Genomic DNA, 7,833 nt, shown 5'->3' with positions numbered 1-7,833 from the left:
TTTTCAGATATCATGGAGAGTGGCTTGGCAACCACATCTGCCAGTTCCCTCAGGACTCTGGGATTCATCTCATTGAGTCCCATGGAGTTATAAATGTTCAGGTTCCTCAGGTGGTCACAAACCTGATCCTCCTCTACAGAGGGAGGGGGATTTACCCCTCTGGTCACTATCTTGCTGTCCCATGACCCAGTAGGGGTGAAGAGAGCGGTTATCAGTGAAGATTGAGACAAGAGAGTTGTTAAGTGCTTAGCCTTCTCCTCATCTGTTGATACGAGGTCACCATTTCCAATCATCATGGGGCTATCTTCTCTTTAACCTTCCTTGCCAAGTTCAGCTCCAGCTGTGCCTTGGCCTTCCTGACCCCATCACTACACAACTGGCAGTGTCCCTATACACGTCCCAGGTTACCTGTCCCTGCCTGCACTGCCTGTGCAGTTCCCTCTTCTTCTTTCGTTTAACCAGTAGGTCTCAACTCAGCCAGGCCGATCTCTTCCCTTTCCTAGCTGGTTTTCTAGATATGGGGACTGAGTGCTCTTGCACTTTATAGAAAGCATCCGTAAAGCTTTGCTAACTCTAAGATATTGAATCCATCCTGGCTGCGTTTTTCTCCCGGGGCAAGTAAGGAATGATTTGTGGCTAGATCATGCCTCTGCACAGACAGGCACTTTGAACTCAGTTTACTGCTATTTCCTCCAGAACTCATGAGAAAGTGAGGGGGGAGGACAGTTTTATTCAAAAATTGTGATCTGGGCCACCCAGAAATAAGCTATCCTTTCATGCAGTAGGCACTAAGAAGCTATCCGAGAAATACTGTAGTTTATATTGATGCGCACATACACAAACCCACATACAGAAACAGTATGTGGAAGAATATCTTTTTGGTGGTAACTAGTCTAGTTATTTGCAGTATCTGGACTTCTAGGCATTTGCTTGTGCATTTGAGGTGTATTTTGAGGTGCTTGGGAGTGCAGACACACACGCACACACGCACAAGCTGGGCTGTGTTTGAGATTTTTGTGTTATTCCATATGTCATTTATTGTTTTCAGAATCTTCATCGCTTCATGAACCTGTGCTTGGGCTATCTTACATGGGTTTTTTATGCTCTGCTGAAGTGATACTTCTGCTGTTGCTAGACTTGTTCTGGATTTATATAAAGAGAAGATCTGATTTCTGCAGGCAGACTTGCCAATGTTTAAAGCTTTATGCATTGTTAGATCAGGATAGATCTGCGAAGCAGCAGCCTTCAGCATGGTTATGCAACTGTCGTGCCTAAATCTGATTTGATTAAGTAAAAAAGAATACTTCTTTCTTAGGAGAAGTTCACAAAAGATTTTCTATGTATCTTGAGAAGATACTGAACAGAGCCTTGCTGTCTGCCATACTCTATTATGTGACAAAATCGAGCACTGCAGCCCATACAAGTGTAAGATCCCTGGAAAGCCACAGTGCATGTTTAGGCTAACATAGAGTCACTTCCCATAGCTGTTGCTCAGCCACTTGGAAAACTGTGATCAAGATCCCAGAGCATGACTAGCAAGATCGGTGTTGTTTTCTGCTGTGTTTTGAAGTCTTGGTCATGTTTTACCCATGAGATGTTACACAGGCAAGATGTTTATTGACATGCTTTAAAAAATTCTGAGAAATTCTAAAGCCTTTTCAGAAAATTACCCAGTTGAAGGTTATAATGTTCTTCAAGCTCTGTTCCTGATGCATTAAATGTTGTGGTGCTATTTAAAGCCAAGAATGAAAAGGGAACTCTCTGGCATTAGTTGCCTTAGTTATAAATAATGTTAGACACTAGGATTTACAAGATCTTGACATGGGTGGTGTATATTCAGAATGTTTGGCTGGAGTGTCTACATTTAATGTCAAAGGGTAATGCTCTGTAACAGGGTTGCTATAATAACTTTGCAGTGACTTATTATTTTAAGGATTTCATATCTGAAAAATGTAGTGTTTGATTCTGAGTGGTGCAGAAAGTACCCCCAAGGAATGCAGCGTGGTCTTAACACCACTAACTTCAGAACATAAAGTGCTACTTAACACTTCTGGGATTAAGTCTTGCAGATGGAGCTTATTTATATAGTGTGACCTAACTATTCCTGTTTTTTTGCATTGTTCTGATATATAAGCCCAAGATAAATCTCAGCACTGCACTTACAACACTGGTTTTGTCTGGTCTGAGTGATGTCTGCCACTGGTGTTGGGCATGTCATAGTTCCATTTTAACACAGAAGGGAAGCAAAATACTTCTCTGATTGAATATTTAGAATCTAGTATGGATACAGTGATAAATTCTACTTTAAATATTTCGCTGTAATTTCAGAGAAATATTTGGTTTGTTAAAACCTTTATGTAAGCTCTTAAATTAATTCTTACTGGCTTTGACTTAAGATAAACAAAATATGGAATATAAATAATTTATGAATCTAATTCCCGGATTTCTGTAAGCAAGAGAAAGGAAAATTGAGTTTTAGAAACTGTTATAATTGGCAGATAATTAATATGTACTTAATTTTAGGTGTTCCATTCTGAGACAGTTGTAACACTTTGGTTAGGTGTTGTTGTTGAGGTTTTTTGTAATCCCTGTAATATGGCATCTTTTCCATGTGCCATAAAAAGTCATGTAGAAACAAGTAAGAGCTGTAGAGCTGTTCCCTTCGTGGTTCCCCTGTGGAAGTGCATAGGAACGCATGGCCAAAATTATGTAGGCTTTATAGAAATTTAAGAAACCACTTCAGGAGCTTGGGCATATGAAACAGCTCTAATGACTTCTACTCTAAAATCAGTGGCTAAGCCTCTTTAGAGAATCACCAGCTTTTGTGCAAAGCAATGCAATTTTCAGCAGGAAAAGGGTTGGAGTTTAATTTTGAGCCTGAAGTCATTAATCATATCTTCCTATTAGCACAGAAAAAAAATTGAAGATCATATTTTAAATATTTCTCTACTCATTTGTCAATGTTGTTTCATATATTTTTTATGGGCATTTTCCAGCATGAAAAATGATTGTTTATGACATACCTCAAGAGTGAAGCAGAAATGCAGTTAATAGAAATTTTCTAGACAAAATTGTTTTTTATAGGAAAACTGAATGTTTGTAAAAGATGGTAAATGGTAAGATTTTTCCTTTATTGATACAGGAAAAATAACACTTTTAGTCTTTCCAAGGGAAAGATTTTTAAAGAGAAACAAACCCAAATAGACGTGTAGTGTGCGCTCATAGCCCAGAAGGCCAGCTGTATCCTGGGTTGCATCAAAAGAAGTGTGGCCAGCAGGTCGAGGGAGGTGATTCTGCCCCTTTACTCTGCTCTTGTGAGACCTCATCTGGAGTATTGTTTCTAGTTCTGGAATCCTTAACATAGGAAGGATATGAAACTGTTGGAATGGGTCCAGAGGAGGCTACAAGGATGATCAGAGGGCTGGAGCACCGTCCCTGTGAGGACAGGCTGAGAGAGTTGGGCTTGTTCAGCCTGGAGAAGAGAAGCCTCCAAGGAGATCTTATAGCAACCTTCCAGTACCTGAAAGGAGTCTACAAGAAAGCTGGAGAGGGACTATTCATAAAGGCTTGTGCTGGAGAAGGGCAGATTTAGACTAGACGTTAGGAAGAATTTCTTCTTTCTAACTATTCTATGACTCTATGAAACATCCCAAACCCCTCACAAATATTCCTGTAATAATAAAAAAATCCAAGTAAACCGAGGAAAGAGATTATTTGACTGGGGGGAGAGAGAATAAAGATGACAGTCCTATATTCTTGGACTGGGAAATAAATTTTCAATTGGTTAATCAAAGTAAGGAAGAAAGTGATAACGAGAGCAAGGCCACCTTCAAAAACCATAAAGGAAACACATTCAAAACAACCAGGGAATACTTTCTTTGTAAATAATGATGTAACTATTAATTATTAATAACTCAAAGCCCCATTATTTGGTTAAAAAGCTTGCTAAGTTATTTTTTAAAGTTTTTAAATAATTTTTAAATATTTGTTGCATTTACATAGGCTATGATAATTACTATGAAATGTGTCTAATTACCTACCTAAGTTGCCATTAGAAGAAAACATACGTGGTCAGTGGAATGTTACCACACATCTGACTCAAGCGCAGACTGATGTCAAAATTAGAATACTATTTTTTCCTTCAGTTTTAAACGTGAGTTCCATCAGCCTAATGGGAAAGCAGAGTAAGAAGTCATCTAATAGCTTACATCTCAAAAATGCAGAATGTCTTAACGTTTTGTTTTCTGGTAGATCTTTCTCGTTAGTCTTATTGAAAGACTTCCTGTAACTTCGTGCCTCGGATGACTAAGTGCAGTCACACATCAACTGGCCCCGTGGTGCCTTCCTCATGCTCCTTCCCCAGCTGCAGTGTGGAGCTGCATCTGGTGTTCCTTTCACAGAATCACAGAATCACAGAATAACCAGGTTGGAAGAGACCCACCGGATCACCGAGTCCAACCGTTCCTACCAAACACTAAACCATATCCCTCAGCACCTCGTCCACCCGTGCCTTAAACACCTCCAGGGAAGGTGACTCAACCACCTCCCTGGGCAGCCTGTTCCAGTGCCCAATGACCCTTTCTGTGAAAAATTTTTTCCTAACGTCTAGCCTAAACCTCCCCTGTCGGAGCTTGAGGCCATTCCCTCTTGTCCTGTCCCCTGTCACTTGGGAGAAGAGGCCAGCACCCTCCTCTCTACAACGTCCTTTCAGGTAGTTGTAGAGAGCAATGAGGTCACCCCTCAGCCTCCTCTTCCCAGGTCTTCAGGGAAATGCAAGGCTGCTTAGTTTTAGTCTTGTCAGGACATGGCATCACACTTCAAACTGCAGATCAAACGTTTTAGCTTTGATTTTTCTTGGCTATTCTTTGTATACATTACAAGCTTTTCTATCTGTATTTATATTTATCCTGTATTCAAGGTGGATTTGGGCCAAACAAGTATGTGTGGATTTTTTTTTTTTCTCTTAAGAGTATTGCTTTAAATAGTAATGTTCTTTCTCCAAGGCATCTCCAAAACTCTGGTTTTAGTCTTGGGGACAGCAGTATGAGTGAGCACTACAACTATTTTCTTTTGGCCCTTGGGAATATTTGGAATTCAACAAATGATAGCTAGTAGCTGCTTTTGACATGCTTAATATGAGGTTAAATGACTTATTCCTGGGTCAAAATAACTAGTAGGGATTTGTGCCAATACAAATGTTACATATGAAATGCAGATTTTGCCTGTATTAGTCTAATAGTATGTGATTATTTACAATAGCATGAATTACATTTCTCCTACAGAAGGTTGGGATTTGAGGTATTTTTCTTTCTAAGTACAAAGTGAAAGAGAATTATTAGACAAAAGTTGAGAGAATTCTGTGGGAACTAGTTTTAGCAATCTGCTTAAACCATGCAAAGCAATCTAAAATAAATACATTTTCATAAATAGGAAGCCCTTTAAAAGTATTGGTTGTAATCTATTATCTTCAGATATTATCTTGTCCTAAGGTTATAGAAAGAGCCTGCATTACTGTTGAAAGATTCTTTTTCTCTTTTACATTTTTATGATCATCCTATGTAGATTAGCACATAGATCACACTAATTATATATTTTTATTGTAACTTCGATTTTTATTCTCAGAACCACATCTCAGACCTACTAAAATGTTCTTTATCTTGACATAGAAAAGATTCTTGCTGGCACTTGAGTCCTTTTTATAAATACCCATACATCTCAGATCCCATCAGAGCTGCACAAACTGTACAAACCATATTGTGGTTTTTTTCTTGTGCATGTCAAAAAGTTATGTTTGTTACAAATCCTGACTTGCTAAGTCCTGACTTCCAATGCAAAGCAGTATGTGCTGTGCAGAGCACCGTTGAGGGACTGCAATGGTTCACTAAGGCCCTGGTCCTGCAAGTAATTTTGTTAATGTTTAACTTCTGTGGTAGGGGTAGTTATATTGGATACGTTTATGCATTTAGCACCTCTAGTTATGTAAAACTCCATAGCTTCTTGGCCAATAGCTGCAAGGCTGTGTCTGTGGGGCAAATCAGAGTCAACAAGAAAGCAGCTTTTAATCAGTTTTTCATTCGGGCTTCTGCAGTATTTTGTTGCAGTCTGTGCAAGAGTTTCACAGACTAATGGGGATTCTTCTTTTTTTAAAAAAAACGGTTTTTAACTTTTAGTGTCTGTAGCAAATCTGTACCATAATAAGGTCAAGAAAAAAAATGAAGAGAGGCAGAAAGCGAAGAGTGATCTGGTTAATACTAAAGCTGACTTAACTGTAATCTTATTTCTGGCATTTCTTATTTCTGGCAAAAGTGGTAGATCCACTTTTGAAAAGGCAGTCCCAGAGGGTATCAAAAGTCAAGTATTAATTGAGTCTCTGTATTCAGCAGATTATGAAGCAATTATAGCTTCTACTCTTTTTTTTTTAAGTAGAAGGGATTTTTTTTCTCATGATTAAGCAATAAATCACTTAATTTATGCATTAACAGCAAAGCCTAATGGATCTGCATGGTTGTAAATGATTCAGAACTGGCCTTGAGGATGTTGGTTAAAATCCATGCAAGTAATTATCAGGTCATTTGTGGACTTGCTAGAGGGTGGTGGATTTGGAACAATATGCCTACATGTTCTCATAGTTGAGAGTTATGCTTTGTAAAAGTAGTTTCTATGTATTTCCACACAAGAAACCTAACTTGTTAAGCAACTTGCACCTCTAGCATGACTGGTGATTAGCTGGGAAGGAGACAGAGTTCGTATTTAACGAGGATGAGGTCAGCATGAGGGGAAGAGTGAGTATTGTTATGGTGAGAGCTTCAACAAACACACACTTTCTCTTCACACCTTTTTGCACATCAAGAAAAGTATAGCCTTGGATAAGGTAAGAAACGATATCTGGACTCCTGGTCCAGTCCATCTCCATGAAGCACACTCTTCTTTGATCTTTTCTCCTTGGATCATGGAGAGCTGAGGAAAGGTTGTTTCAGCCCTTGAACATGGGTACAGGAAACAAGACTTTTCATTGGGAAGGAAGAGGAGTCTTCTGTGCTCCTGCAGCATGCTGAGAAAACCATGAGCTGAGAGTAAGTTGCAGGGGCCTGTCATGCTGCATGTGTTTTTCTCCAGATTTTCTTAGGAAAGACTTTTTAACGCTGAAAAATATAGAGCTTTTCTCTGCAAGACTCATTTTTTCAGTGTTCTCTGACCAAAAAGGGGCATTGAAAACACAGGTGTTTTAAGGGAAACTATATGCTGTGAATAATGTTGACTGGAAATGCTCTAAGTGTTTGGGGTGGGGTTGCCTGCCATAAAAGTGATAAAAATACAGCTGTAAATGGTCTAGTAGGGTTTGGTTTATTCTCGAAGAAAAGGATATATTGTGCATCTACCCCAGTTCAACAGAATGGGCTCTAACAAGACTAAATATGCTATCTTCTGTGTTGTTCCTAGCCACAGCCATATTCTTCAAATTATTTATATTCTTCTAATATTTACTCAGTGAAAGCAGTTTTTATGTTACAGTACTGGATTCAGGTCTCGAAGTGTTCCAAATCCTTCAATATGCTTCAAAGCCAGTTTATTTTTTTACAAGGGCAGTGGGAAGGCTTTGCTTTTGCAATGGGAGACCAATCCATATTTTTGCTTTTCCTTCAGGGTGTGTGGCAGGTACCCCACACAACAGTGTGCATTTTGTATGCAAGCACGTAGATGTGTCTGAATGTAGAATCTGACATTCCAGTCAGATTTTGTGTTGTGAAGGGAGTAGGTATGGTTTATCTGGAGAGCAGCAAGACTTTCTCTCCGAGACTGCCTTAGCTGGGCAAAAAAAATAGTTGGTGAGTT

This window comes from Phaenicophaeus curvirostris, chromosome 4 (genome assembly GCF_032191515.1).
Source record: "Phaenicophaeus curvirostris isolate KB17595 chromosome 4, BPBGC_Pcur_1.0, whole genome shotgun sequence".
Taxonomy (NCBI): Eukaryota; Metazoa; Chordata; class Aves; order Cuculiformes; family Cuculidae; genus Phaenicophaeus; species Phaenicophaeus curvirostris.
Note: the sequence above shows the minus strand (reverse complement) of the source record.